Raw genomic sequence first — 12660 nt, forward strand, 5'->3', positions numbered from 1 at the left:
CCTTTGCTGTGCAGAAGCTTTTTATTTTGATGTTGTCCCAAAAGCTAATTTTTCTTTTTTTTTTTTTCCCCTTGCCTCAGGAGACCTATCTAGAAAATAGGAGCTACAGCTGATGTCAGAGAGGTGACTTCCTGTGTTCTAGGATTTTTATGGTTTTAGAGCTCACATTTTGGATTTATTTTTGTGTATTGTGTAAGAGAGTGGTTTCGTTTCTTTCATTTGCATGTTGCTGTCCAGTTTCCCGAACAATGTTTCTTGAAGAGACTGTCTTTTTCCCATTGGATATTCTTTTTCCTGCATTGTCGAAGATTAATTGACCATATGTTGTGGGTTTATTACTGGATTTTTATTCTGTTCAGTCATCTATGTGTCTGTTTTTGTGCCAGTACCATATTGTTTTGATTACTACAGACTTGTAATAGAAGTTGAAGTCCGGAATTGTGATGCCCCAGCTTTGCTTTTCTTTTTCAAGATTGCTTTGGCTATTTGGGGTCTTTTGAGATTCCATACAAATTTTAGGATTGTTTGTTCTAGCTCTGTGAAAAATGCTGTTGGTATTTTGATAGGGATTACATTAAATGTGTCAATTGCCTTGGTAGTATAGGCATTTAAACAGTGTTTGTTCTTCCAATCCATGGGCATGGAATGTCTTTACATTTCTTTGTGCTGTTTTCAATTTCTTTCATCAATGTCTTATGGTTTTCAGAGTACGGCTCTTTCACTCCTTTGGTTAGGTTTATTCCTAAGTATCTTACTATTTTTTTAAAAAAAGATTTTATTTATTTGACAGAGATCACAAATGGTCAGAGAAGCAGGCAGAGAGAGAGGAAGGGAAGCAGGTTGCCCACTGAGTAGGGAGTCCAACTGGGGGCTGGATCCCAGGACTCTGGGATCATGACCTGAGGCAAAGGCAGAGGCGTTAACCCACTGAGCCACCCAGGCGCCCCAGTATCTTACTACTTTTGGTGCAGTTGTAAATGAGATTGTTTTCCTGATTTCTCTTTGTGCTGCTTCATTATTAGTGTACAGAAATGCAGATTTCTTTACATTTATTTTTGTATCCTGTGACTTTACTGAATTCCTTTATCAGTTCTAGCAGTTTTTGGTGGAGTGTTTGGGGTTTTCTTTACGTAGTATCATATCATCTGCAAATAGTGAGAGATTTTACTTCTTCCTTACTGATTTGGATGTCTTTTATTTCCTTTTATTGTCTGATTGCTGAGGTTAGGACTTCCAGTCTATGTTGAATGAAGTAGTGAGAGTGGACATCCTTGTCTTATTCCTGATCTTAGGGGAAAAGCTCTCAGTTTTTCCCTATTGAGGATGATGTTAGCTATGGGTTTTCCATATGTCCTTTATTATGTTGAGTTTCATTCCTTTTAAACCTATTTTTTGAGGGTTTTTATCATAAATGGGTGTTGTACTTTGTCAAATGCTTTTTCTTGATATATTGAAATGATCATGTGGTTCTTATCCTTTCTCTTATTGATGTAATGTATTATGTTGATTGATTTGGAAATACTGAACCACTTTTGCAACCCAGGAATAAATCGCACTTGATCATGGTGAATAGTTTTTTAAGGTATTGTTGGATTTGATTTGCTGATATTTTATTGAGGATTTTTGCATCTATGTTCATTAGGGGTATTGGCATAGTTCTCATTTTTTAGTGGTGCCTTTATCTGGTTTTGGTATCAAGATAATTTTGGCCTTATAGGATGAATTTGGAAGTTTTCCTTCCTGTTGTTGTTCTTGTTGTTGTTTTTCAAATACATTAAGAAGAATAGTTACTAACTTTAAATTTTTGGTGGAATTGGCCCTTGAAGCCATGTGGTCAGACTTTTGTTTGTTGGGAGTTTGATTACTGACTTGATTACTTTGCTAGTTATTGGTATATTCAAATTATCTATTTCTTCCTGTTTCAGTTTTGGTAGTTTATATATTTCTAGAAACTTACTCATTTCTTCTAGGTTGTCCCAACTTGTTGGCATATAGTTTTTCATAGTCTCTAATAATTGTATTTCTATGGTGTTGATTGTTATTTCTCAGTTGTGATTTTGAGTGCTTTCTCTCTCTCTCTCTTTTTCTTGACAAGTCTGGCTAGAGGTCTATTCTTCATGAACCAGTTCATGGTTTCATTGACCTGTTCTTTTGTTTTTGTGTGTTTTGTTTGTATATCTTCTTTTCTTTTCTTTTTTTTAAAATTTTTGGCAAAAATTTTATCTATTTGAGAGAGAGTATGCATGAGCATGAGTGCAGGGAAAGGCAGGGGAAGAGAGAAACAGACTCCCCACTGAACAGGGAGCTGAACGCTGGTTTGAATCCCAGGGTCCTGGGATCACAACCCGAGTGGTAGGCAGACACTAAACTGACTGAGCCACCTTGGTGCCCCTATATCATTTATTTCTGTTCTAATCTATGTTATTTTTTTCCTTCTGCTGGTTTTGGGTTTTGTTCTTTTTCTAGCTCCTTTAAGTGTGCGGTTAGGTTGTTTGAGATTTTTCATGCTTCTTGAGGTAGGCCTGTTTTGCTGTTAACTTCCCTTAGAACTGCTTTTGCTGTATCCCAAAGGTTTTGAACAGTTGTTTTCATTTTCCTTCGTTTCCATGTACTTTATCTCTTTGATTTCCATGATGACCCATTCATTGCTGAGTAGCATGCTATTTAATGTCCACGTATTTGTGGTCTTTCAGATTTTTCCTTGTGGTTGACTTCTATTTTCCTAGTGTTGTGGTCAGAAGAGATGAATGATGCATGGTAAGACTTTGATCTTCTTGAATTTGTTAAGGCTGGTTTTGTGGGCTAAAAGTCGATCTGTTTTGGAGAATGCTCCATGTGCACTTGTAAGGAATGTGTATTCTGCTGTTTTAGGATGAGATGTTATGAATATATCTGCCCTGTCCGTCTGTTTTAGTGTGTCATTCAAAGCCATTATTTCTGGGATGCCTTGTTGGCTCAGTCGGTTAAGCAGCTGCCTTCAGCTCAGATCATGATCTCAGGCCTGGAATCGAGTCCCACATCAGGCTCCTTGCTTAGTGGGGAGTCTGCACCCTCTCCCTCTGCCCCTGCTCATGTGTGCATGTGTGCACGCTTTCCCTTTCTTCCTCCCTCTCTGTCAAATAAATACATAAAATCTTTTAAAAAACAAAGACCAAAAAACTCCCACATTATTTCCTTATTGATTTTATGTTCAGATGATCTGTCCATTGATATTAATGGGGTGTTAAAATCCCTTACTATTATTGTATTATCCTTAGTTCCTTTATGCTATTAACTGCTGTATGTATTCAAGTGCTCCTATGTTTAGGGCGCATTAATATTAATAATTATTATATCCTGTTGGATTGTCCCCTCTATTATTGTAGTGTTCATTGTCTCTTGTTACCAGTCTTTGTTTTGAAGTCTGTTTTGTCCAGTGTAAGTATTGCTACTCTTTCTTTTGACATCCATTAGCATTATAGATGTTTCTCCGTCCCCTTCTTTCAATCTGTAGGTGTCTTTAGGTCTAAAATGAGTGTCTTGTAAGCAACATACAGATGGGTCTCGCTTTTTTATCCATTCTGTCATCCCAGGTCTTCTGACTGGAATATTTAGTCCATTTACATTCAAAGTAATTGTTGATATGTATTTATTGCCATTTTAATTGTTTTATGGTTGTTTTTGAAGATTTTCTCTGGTCCTTTCTCCTTTGCTGATTTTTTCTTTTGTGGTATATTTGGATTTCCTTTTTTTTATTTGCCTATTAGTGGTTTTTTTTTTTTTTAAAGATTTTATTTATTTATTTGACAGAGAGATCACAAGCAGGCAGAGAGGCAGGCAGAGAGAGAGGAGGAAGCAGGCTCCCTGCTGAGCAGAGAGCCCAATGCGGGGCTCGATCCCAGAACTCTGAGATCATGACCTGAGCCGAAGGCAGCGGCTTAACCCACTGAGCCACCCAGGCGCCCCACTATTAGTGGTTTTTGATATATGATTACTGTCAGGTTTGAATATACCCTCTTCGTATAACTGACGAGTACATCTTATATTGCTTTAGATCATGATAACTGAAGTTAGTTACATACCTTAGAGACCTGTGTGTGTGTGTATATCATATATGTGTAATGTTATGTATATATGTATGTATATAATGTACATATGTGTATATATGTATTGTGTATATAATACAAATATGTATATAACACATACATGATATATACACACATATACAGGTACCTCATAAATCCTACATAGAAAATTTAATTAGTGGTTGACATACGGTAGCATTGGAGAAAAGTTTAACTCTGGTTTTGACTGAAGAAAATTTCCAGCATTTCCTATATTAAAATAATTAAAGGAATAAGAATGCAAAAAATTAGCATGAAGTTTTAAGAATGAATTAAAGTTTTCCTCTACTATAAATCTAGTTATTGCAAGAAGATTGAAATGTGCTCTCATTTTTTAGTCCTCTGTAGTTTATTCTAAAAGAAATTAAGAAGCTGTGAGGTATCCTCTTGTGAGATCTTGACATTCTAGTTTTTGCTGTGTGCAGGGTTTCTCAGAAGCTGCTAAAATTAATTTCTGCCTTCAGATTGAAACTGCTGAGAGGAAAAAGGAATAGACAGTAGAAATATATATTATAACTAAGAATGTATCTGTATTAATAAGGTTTTCTAGTTAACAGTTCCACCAAATAAAATAATATGGAATGGCAGTAGTGGAAGCACATAATGTAATTTCATTCTGTGAAGCTGACATAAAATATAGTAAAATAAATAGGTTGGTGACAGGATAATTATAGATTTATTAATTTGTGCTTTGAATCCACTGCTGTGTAATAAGCAAACAGAATGAAGGGCAATAGCATTTTTGCATTGTGTCTTCCCACCCAATACATACCCCTTTTTGGAGTAAGTAGACCTCTTTCCCACCCCACCACCCCGTTTCTTTGTCTCAGCTGAAACTTTAATTTTTGAGCAAAAAATAAATCTGTTGGAGAAAATGTTCTGTGTTTTAAAAGCTAAAACTTTAGCTTATGCAAGATACTCCTAAGAAGGGGTACTTCAGTTTGAGGGAAAAAACCATGGCAGCACGATAGAGGTGATAGCTATGTGGTGCCTCTAGGAGGTTGGATGGAGTGGATGGAATTCCACAGCTCATGAAGATCCTTGTCCTGAGGTGTCTGGAAAATTGCAGAGCTGTCAGGCTTAGGGACTACATTAGCTGGAAAATGAAGAATTTACTGGTTACTAATGTGTGTGGAGATCAGCATATAGTCCCCAACTGTTTTGTTCTGCCTAAGATCCTTAGTATGATTCAAGGCATTGCCAAGTGAGGGCAGAGGAAATGAGGCAGGGTGAAGGGAGAGTTAGGGGATAGCTCCTAATAATGAGTAAGATTTAATTTCCCTCCAGAGTTAAAGTTAGATTTAATGTGATTGAAAGAAATGTTACATTTCTTTAACATTTCTTTAACTTTGAATTGTAGTGGTAGAAAATTCGCACCTCCTACACATTTTCAAGATTCTCTATACTATATGGCTTATTAGATAGTAATGCATCTTACTTGAACTAAAGACTGTTTTTGATCTAAGAAGCAGTTCTTAAAACAGAAAATGCATGCTTGAACAGAAATTTTCTTTCAAGAATAAATTGATATCAAAGCTGTTTCCAGTTATTGGTGCCATTTACAAATTAAACAGCTTTTTTGGTAATCATAATTCAGCAGAACAGATGAAAAAAGTGTATAAATGTATTTTCTGTATTGCCATCTAAAGTGCATACTGCTTAGGGATTTCATTATAATGTCATATTTCTTTTCAAGTAACCCATAGCCTCAAATGTATCTAAAATCATGGATTTATATATATTCAGTGATGATGAAGCAGCATCTTAGAACTGAGATACTTATCTTAGTTCTAGTGAATTCCAAAAATTTTTGCTTGCCATTCATTAATTTCCCAGCCACAGGTATTATATTACTGCTCCCCATGATTGACCCATTCCTGGAATCCTACTCTCTATGCATTTATAGCTATTCCCACTGCAGTGGGTAGAGTTTACTTCCCTAACCCATTGATGTTGAGCTTGACTGTGTGAAGTACTTTGGCCAGTGGAATGTTCATGGATCTTCTGCATGAAGAAGTTTAATGCGCCCTGTGGCTGAGCTTGACTTCATGTGCTCCTGTCTTTTATTGCAAGAAGACTCTGCTTCCAATAGCCACCGGTCCCTGAAGAATGGGGGCCATGTAGATAAGATCTGGACCAAACTGCCTATATCTGAGTATGGTTGAGCCCAGCCAAACCCTAGATCACCTGAAAACATGTGAATAGGGAATGAATGTGTGTTGTAACCTACTGAATTTGGGATAGTTTGTTATACAACATTATATTATTCAAAGCAGACAGATGAATTTTTCCATTCTTTTCAGTAGATCTCCAAGTTGCTTGTGGTGCCTTGAATTTTTAGGTTAGTTAGCTTTTAAAATTTATTCCTTATTTAGAATACAAGGAAACTTATACACTGTGGCTCCAATTTAGCATGGAACAAGCTTTCATTTGTGACTGTGTTTCAGTATTTAAATTCAGTTTATTTCAAGAAAGATTTTATGGCACTGTGAGATGGAGAAAGACTTGAGCATTAGATACTATTCCAAAGGTCACACATATAGACAATCATAAAATATGCAAAAAGGTAACATGCTCCTGGAGAGGTACAAATAATGTGTTGTGGTTGTCACTTAAACTGGCTTTTACAAAAACACAAAAATTAAAAGATGGAAGAGTGAAAAGTGATCTTTTCACTGGGGAAAGCATTAATCCACTTTTTATTCTCACAGAACCCATGTTTTAAAAGCACTTAAAAGAAAAGAAAAACAAAAAACAAAACCACTTGATGAGCCAGCTGTTAGTGATACAGTGGTGAAGAACACAATCATAGCATCTGGTTACTGGTTATGACAGGAGGAAGAAACAGACTGGGGAGTGGAATAGATGCCAAATCCTCTGGATGGTACAGGGCCAGTTGAAGAACAAAGCTGAGTAGTAGACAACATTGTGTCCACAGGCCTTTCCAGCTTTGGGAAGAATCAGGAAACCATTGCAGTTGTGTAATTTGACCCATAACTGGTCCTAGACAGTTGTCCCACACAGAAGTCAGGCTGGACATAAGCTGATATTAGGGGGACTCCTCATGTGGCTTTTCCGCCTGGAAGACGGCATGGGAAGTGCATTCATTGCAGTAGATCCACAGGAACTCTACATCCAAGTCACTGGAACATTTTGGATTGCTGATTGATTAGACTTGTGTTGGAATACTGGGAGAGAAAGGAGTTGAAATGGACAAAGAGGTTTTAATTTTGATTTTTGTTGAATAACACTGAACAGAATAGTTAAACCTTATAGTCCGTTCCTCCAATTTCTTTATCTATTTATACAGTGATGTTGTAGAACAATCTTAAAACTTAGTAGCTTAAAATAATACCCATTACCTTCTTTTCAAGAGTCTGACAATCGGCTTTTTGGTTTCACTGATGAGGGCCAGGCTGACTGATCTTGGCTGGGTTTCCTCACACCTCGGTTTATGGCTGCAGGTTGGGTTTCCTCACACCTTGGTTAATGGCTGCAGGTTAGGTTTCCTCACACCTTGGTTGATGGCTGCAGGTCAACAAGGTTGATCTGTTGGCTTACTCTGAACTATGTAAATCTGAAGACTTCACCAGTGTAATGGCTGACTCAGTTTTGCTCCATGAAGTTTCTCTCATCCACCAGGTAAGTTGAAAACTTATTCATATGGCAGCTTGGCAGGGATCTAGGAGAGTGACTAGATGCTCATAGGACTTCTTGAGGCCAAGGCTCAGAACCAGTTTCCATCACGTTTATCATATGCTTTGGCCATTCAAGTCTCAGATCATCCAGATTTGGAAGTTGGAGGAATAGAATATGGCCTTTTGCTGGGAGGAACTGCAATGTCTCATTGTAAAGAGGTGCTATGGGCTGAATTGGGCCCCATTTAAATTCAGATGTTGGAGGGCCATGATCTCAGATATACAGCCTCCAGAATGGTGAGAAAATTTTCTGTTGTTCAAGCCACACAACCTAAGGTATTTTGTTATGATAGCCTGAGCTGACTAATACGGGAAGGGGTGGAGAACTAGGGCTCCTTTTGCAATCATCTACTGCAGTGACCATTTTCAGTTTCCCTGTTTCATGGCTGGCACTGTGTTACAAACTTTACCAACCTGATCTCATTAATAATCACAGCAGTTCTACTAGATGAAGAAAATGAATCTTGGGGATGCTAAACTTGTGTATGATCACACAGATATTAGGTGGTAGAGTTAGGATGGTAGTTCTGATTCTCTAAAGTATAAGCTCTTTCTGCTTCCTTTACACTGCTTCTCTGAATCACTGGCTCCCAATTTTCCCCCAGATAGTTTACCAGTTGAAACAGAATCAATTCTGCCACAGCAGGAATCTGAAGAGTGAGATGAGAAGGCTGTGTGTTCTGAGATTGTCATAGTTGGCCTGGCCCATGCTGGCAATGTTCGTCTGAAATTAAGGGTCATCTGATACTGAGTGAGAGAAATTAACCTTTTGCAAGGGAGGAACTACCATTTGAGGAGCCAGAATTCCACATCTTCTTGTCTATGGAGGCTGAATGATATCTCAGGAGTCTGTATTTGTAAGAGAATGGGAGGTAAGAATGTGACTCCTAGGCAGGAACAGTCCTTGCCCCCTAGTGGGATGTCTGTATCATATCATATTGCTATCTGGCTGAGGACAAGGATGCTGAAAATAGGATCTACCCCACGGAAAGGGGTTGCAGGCATGAGGCTAGAGGTTTGTAGCTCCCCCAAGTAACTGGGACTCTGGAAGGGCAGAGAGAATTATACATTGATGCAAGCATTTTATATTCTGTTCTTCACTCTGCTGCCAGCACTTTGAGCGATGTCTGGTGCTTGCAGGCATGGAGTAAATATTTATTGAGTGGTGAAGATGAGGATGTAATCTGATGCAAGGAGCACCCAGAGGATTAATTACTACAAGTGTGTGGGACACTAAATGGGAAAACATCGGGTATTTTCTAGACCCTAGTTGGTAATGGAGAAAGAAAGTTCCAACTGTACATCAAAGTTTCTCACTTACTGGTGTAGAGACCAGCACTAATTTCTTAAAGTGTGGTCTGCAAACTACGAGACAAATAAGAATTTATGGTGCTGACATTCTGAAGCTTCCATTTCAAGCAAGCTCTTCTATGATGGCCTGTCAAAGATTTAGACCTTCTGTCTTCAGCAAAACTGAACTTGCCAATAGATAAAAGGTTATAATTTCTTCCAAATAGACCAGTGCCACTCAAGGTGAAGTTATAGAGTAGTAGCCTCAGCATTACCTGGTTCCTTAGGAGAAATTCAAATTCTCTGGCCCTACTTCTGAACTATTGAATCAGAATTTCCGAGGATGAGGCTTGCATCTGATTTTTTAATGAGCCTCCTAAAAGACTCTTATGTGCGCTTATGTTTCAGAAGTATTGAATTTAAAGAGGCTGGAGAGGTTTCAGCGATATCATTAATAGCATTTCAGATTCCTTTGTCCTCTGCCCTTGTGTCATATAACACATATATATGTCCTATAACCTGAAATTGATCATCTGTGGCGTCAACATTAATTTTGACTAAAGAATAAAGAGAAAGTGGCACATATCTGAACAGATTGTGAATGTGTTCTCGGTCACCATTAGAAAACTTCCTGTCCTTGTATGAATTTTGGTTGAATCATTGTGAGGAAATTGAAGAACATTCATTGGGGTTATATAAAATAATGGTTCACAGCATGGGTTTGGGTCCCAGAAAGATCTGGTGTTAATTTCCACTCCACTATTTACAAACCAGGAGACCTTGGGCAAGTTCATCTCTGTAGTGTCAGTTTATTTACCTGGAAAGTAAACAGCATTTACCTCATATGATTGTTGAAAGGATTTTAAAAAATAGAATGCATATTCCACATTGTACCATCCTCCTTCCATGCTAAGTGCCCAATCAATGTTAGTAGACATCAGTAGTACTGTTGTACTACAGTAAATATTAATTTGGTGCCCCAAGAAGTTTTTCAATTATATAATGAATCAGCTTAATTTCATGGCACAGTAAATATTTTTTTTTAAAAGGATCACAGATACTGATTACTAAAGCATAAAAATCATATACCCTTTCATTGTGTGCATCCAATTTTGCATTCACCATATAGTTTGAACTTAGTCCCTTGATTCCCTCTTTGGGCTCAGCAACATTTGTGGGCAAAAATTTCTTACTGATAGATCTTCATTATAACATAGGAGATCAAGCAGACATGACTAATAAAAAAAGCACTGCATGAGAGGTGACAAAGGATACATTTGTTAATGAGTTGATGACTGTTGTTCAGCCCTGAGAAGAAATAACATGTGGAGCAAAGCAACGGCTTTTGTACAACTCAGCACACTCCTTTAAAATTTTTTTCTTTCAGTTCCCAGGTTCCAAGGGAGCGATTTGTGTGGACAGTGAAAGAAAAGGCAGAAGCCAAGTAGGGTAAAGATGAATCCCACGGATGGGCCTTCTTTTCCTTCTCCTTTCCATCCTGGTCTCACTGATGGTTTAAGAAAGAAAGCAGATGCAGCAACCTCGCTGGGAAATAGAATCCTTGCCCCAGGCAATTCTGTCAGGGGAGGTCAAGGTCAGCCACCAAGAACATCAAAGTGGAGAAAGTTCTTTGGGGTAGAAAGGATCACATCCCTGTGATGAATAAAGAGGAGGGAAGCCAAAGTCCATATTCTGTTGTTTTCTCATGAGAAACAGACCGCAGATTTTCCCAGAAATAATACTGACTTGTTTTTCCTCCTAATTGGTATTATCTGAAATCCCTTTATTTTTATTATTGAGGTGTGTATATCAGTACAGGAAATAAACTTCTGAGCATCTTTATAAACATTTGTACTTCTGAATTATTTTGAGACTTTCCTAAAAAATAACAAAATGGAGTCATTTAGATTCAGAGATTTCCATCTTTCTGAAATACAATAAAAGCATCCCAAAACATCATTTTTAACAATCTGATAAAGCATGTGGTTAATGAGATGGATCTGTAACTGATTTCAGTCTTTAAATTTTGTTGAGATTTTTAGTGATAGGATGGATACAGAATAAACCTTTGGTCCTGTATTACTGGTTAGAATTTAGTATGGAAGGAGGAAATATTAGAAAGTTTGGTCTAATAATCTCATAAGGTTTCCTGCCAATTTTCTTTTCTTTTTTTGATAGTGCTTTTATTTTATTTTATTATTTAAAGATTTTATTTACTTATTTGACAGAGATCACAAGTAGACAGAAAGGCAGGCAGAGAGAGAGATGGGGAAGCAGGCTCGCCGCTGAGCAGAGAGCCCATTGGGGGGCACAATCCCAGGATCTGAGCTGAAGGCAGAGGCTTTAACCCACTGAGCCACCCAAGCGCCCCCATAGTGCTTTGATTTTAACAGTTAGGGGAGGCTTATGAAATCCTACCAATTTTCTTAATGGTGAGGCTCTTTTTTGAAAACGACCAACCTCTGGGTACCATGTGTTCAGAACATTCAGTATTTTATTTCTGTATAGAGGGTTTTGTTTTGTTGTTGTTGTTGTTGTTTTTTTTTTTCTACAGACTATCCTTTTGATTTTTTTCTAGCAATGAGGGAGGGGAAGTTGATTTGTATTTGTCAGTCTGATGCTTTATTTTAGAAACTCCTTCGATTCTTGTGGGGGGAATGGCTTCGTATACAGCTATCATTTAGAATTCTAAGGATTTCTGCCTTAGAATTATGATAAATAATACCTAGCTTTGTTGCCATACTAGTATCAAACCTTTTGGATTTGACAGAATGAATATATTAATTGTGATACAACATTTAAGTAGGTTTATTTATATATAATAGTCTATAGAAAGCCAGATTCTTTTGGGACCCACATATTTTTGCATATTTCTGTTGACTCTTGAAAGAGACCACTTATAATACTGTGTTCCAAGACCAGTGCTCTCTGGTGTTTGGAGGAAGGTCATGTCAAAGCTCTTTGTGGTGTACTCAAGAAACAACTAAGGATAGGCCAGAGTTTCCTGGTAACCGGGATTTCAGTCGTTAATTTTCAGTATCCTTAGGAATTGCCCTTGGTTGAAGAAGGCAGAATTGAGTTCGTGGAAGAATGGGGGATTCTTTGTCCTCCCAATGATTTTGGATCATTTTTTTATAATTTGCCATTTTTAGTAGCTAGTTATTAGATAGACAAGGATAAAATTTACCAAGTCTTACAGGATCCCAGAGAGAACAGTATGTTCACATCCCAAAGCAGAACATTCAGCAAGAAAAAAGACATTGGGAAATGGAGATGGGAGAAAGAAATTTTTTCACTGGCTATGTGTTTTTACAGAAGTTAAGCAGCCTGTCTACATCTTCATTTCTCTACTTCATGTGGCATCCATGAAAATGAGACTTTCAGATTTCTGACTGCGTGTTCAATGAGACTTCTCCTGGGCCGCTCCCAGTTAATGAGTGAGAACAGCAGGGATATTAAGGAAGATGCAGGGATCCTCTTAAGGATGATTGAGCTTGAAGACTCTGTGGTAAACAGAATAATGGCTCCTCCTAAAGATGCCCACATCTTAATATTCAAGGCCTGTGAAT

This window comes from Lutra lutra, chromosome 9 (assembly GCF_902655055.1).
Source record: "Lutra lutra chromosome 9, mLutLut1.2, whole genome shotgun sequence".
Taxonomy (NCBI): Eukaryota; Metazoa; Chordata; class Mammalia; order Carnivora; family Mustelidae; genus Lutra; species Lutra lutra.